Below are 2,434 nucleotides of genomic sequence, written 5' to 3' on the forward strand. Positions count from 1 at the left end.
CACATCAGGAAACTCACAACCTCCTCTGCCTTAGGGTTTTATTGCTGTGAAGAGACACCATGACCAAGGCAACTCTTCCAAAGAAAAACATTTAATTGGGGTGGGTTTACAGATCAGGGGTTTAGTCCATTGTCATCATGGCGGGAAGAATAGTAGTACACAACTAGATACGGCGCTAGAGAGGTAGCTGAGGGTTCTACATCTGGATCCACAGACAGAAGGAAGAGACAGAGAGCCACAAGGCTTGGCTTCTAAACCTCAAAGCCCACTCCTCAGGAACACACTTTCTCCAATAAGGCCACACCTCCTAATAGTGACACTTCCCCATGGTCTTACAGGGATTATTTTATTCGAACCACCTCTTCCCAACAGTTCCATGTGCTCCTACATCTTCTTCTGTATACACACATTCACACTCATATTCCTACACATACACACACTCCCACATACACACTCACACAAACATACATACACACATACAAACCACACACATACATATAAACACACACAAACACACATATTCATCCATCCATACATACAAAAAATACCACACATACACACACACACACACACACAAACACACACACACACACTAATTTTTTTCCTAATATCTTCCTAAGACGACATATCACACTGTCTTCTCAATCACTACCAACTACAGGCACAGTCTCTCACACCTTCTGGAAGACCCATGTCTTTTCTTTTCTTTTCTTTTTGGTTTTTTGAGACAGGGTTTCTCTGTGTATCCCTGGCTGTCCTGGAACTCAGTGTGTACACCAGGCTGGCCTCAAACTCAGAAATCCACATGCCTTTCCCTCCCAAGTGCTGGGATTAAAAGCATCTGCCACCACTGCCTGGCGACCCATTTCTTAATATCAATGTGTGAGATGGAGTGGATCTGTGTTCTGTTCACCCAACATGAATGTCCTCCAGTTTGGTACCATGTTGCCCCAAATCCCACAGTTGACCTTCACCACAAGCAGCAATGTGTAAGCAATGTTGCAAATGACAGACATCACTGGATGATAAACATATCTCCAAACAGACTGTGCCTCAGAATATGCAGTTATGACATGCCAATCTAGACAGCGTTTGACTGTAAATAACTATTAAAACTTAGCGTACGTGAGCTGCCAATGACTGCCTTCCACATCTTCTGTCTCCTAGGTTGCTGCATCCCAGATGAAGATGTTCCTCCAAGGACGAGAAATTTTGTCCACGGAAAACATATCTGCCTGTGGCCGCCCAGCAGGGTGAAACTCACAGATCACAATGATGGTCTGTGAAAGTTCAGTCCTCAAGTCCATTCACCAATAATAACTTCTCATAGTCAGCACCCCTCACTAACATATTCAGGAGAAACTGTAACTGTGTTAGGTCATGCCTTTCTTTATCCAATGTCTGCCAATGTCAATTCAGTTACTAGTGACCTCAGCAATGAACACCTACTTGCAACAGTATGTGCTCCAGGGTGGACTCCAACTTCCAGATATCCTCCTGCGTCAGCTTCTCTAGTGCTGAGACTGCTGGGGTGCATTAGCACAGCTGAGTTCTAGCATGAACTTTTCAGTGACACAGTCTGGCCCACAGCATAATGTTCAGTCCAACTGTACTGCCATTTTTGCTTTTGCTAGCTCATCAGCGCCATTTAAGCCTAGGGGAAAGTTGCCCCCTCAGCAGTGCATTCATTCAGGTCACATTGCTGTCCTTCTGATATCTTCCATTTATGTCTGGGGTTGTTCCTTGTCCCCCTTTAGCAGTTAAGGAGCATGTCCCAGCAGTACCTGACCCTGTGCATGTCACCCAGCCACCTCTACCCCTTCCACATTTGTGTCCACACCACACACATTCTTGTGTCTTTCATCAGCAAGGCCAATGGACTGACAGCACCTTGCCTTCTACCAGTTTCCAACAGGGTCATCATTGAGGTGGTCCCCTGTTGTGGAGAGCGGTAGAGCTGAGGAGGCATTCGCCATAACAAGATGGCGCCTACTTCCGCTGTGGACTCCTGGCAAACAACTGTTTGCGCATGTGCGTAGAATGAAAAGAAGCCAAGTCACGGCCCATCCCGGGGCATCACGTGGGGTGATGAGCAAACAGCCAATCATGGGCAGACACGCCGCGTTGTGGGCAGACACGCAGCTCTGTGGTGTATATAAGCAGTGCCGATTATTGGCTCGGCCCTTTTTTCCTCTGGATGAGGCAATAGACGCTTGCTGCAGAAGGATCCTAGTGTCCGCGTGTCTTCTTGCTGGCGAGACGACTGCGCGGGCAACACCCTGTGTCAGCTCTGAAGACGAAGACAAAGAGTCTGATGGGAAGGTAAGGTGTGGCCCCCTTTGTCCGAGGTAGAAAGGTCGTCTTAATGGTTTACTTCTTTGGGAATCAAGTTGAGGCATTAAACTCTAGGCCCACAGAATTTCCTTTGTGGAGA

The 2,434-nt window shown here is 47.0% G+C and overlaps 1 long non-coding RNA gene across 2 annotated transcripts in view; it reads left to right on the forward strand.

Moving 5' to 3' along the window:
* Positions 1 to 2,041, forward strand: part of LOC116070824 — a 5,302-nt gene extending 3,261 nt beyond the window's left edge. For both annotated transcript variants that reach the window (XR_004110572.1, XR_004110573.1), the window contains exons 2-3: positions 1,168 to 1,278; positions 1,906 to 2,041. This is a non-coding gene — a long non-coding RNA (uncharacterized LOC116070824). The remainder of the gene's footprint in view (positions 1 to 1,167; positions 1,279 to 1,905) is intronic.
* The last annotated feature ends 393 nt before the right edge of the window (positions 2,042 to 2,434 follow it).

Source organism: Mastomys coucha, unplaced genomic scaffold (assembly GCF_008632895.1).
Source record: "Mastomys coucha isolate ucsf_1 unplaced genomic scaffold, UCSF_Mcou_1 pScaffold22, whole genome shotgun sequence".
Lineage (NCBI taxonomy): Eukaryota > Metazoa > Chordata > Mammalia > Rodentia > Muridae > Mastomys > Mastomys coucha.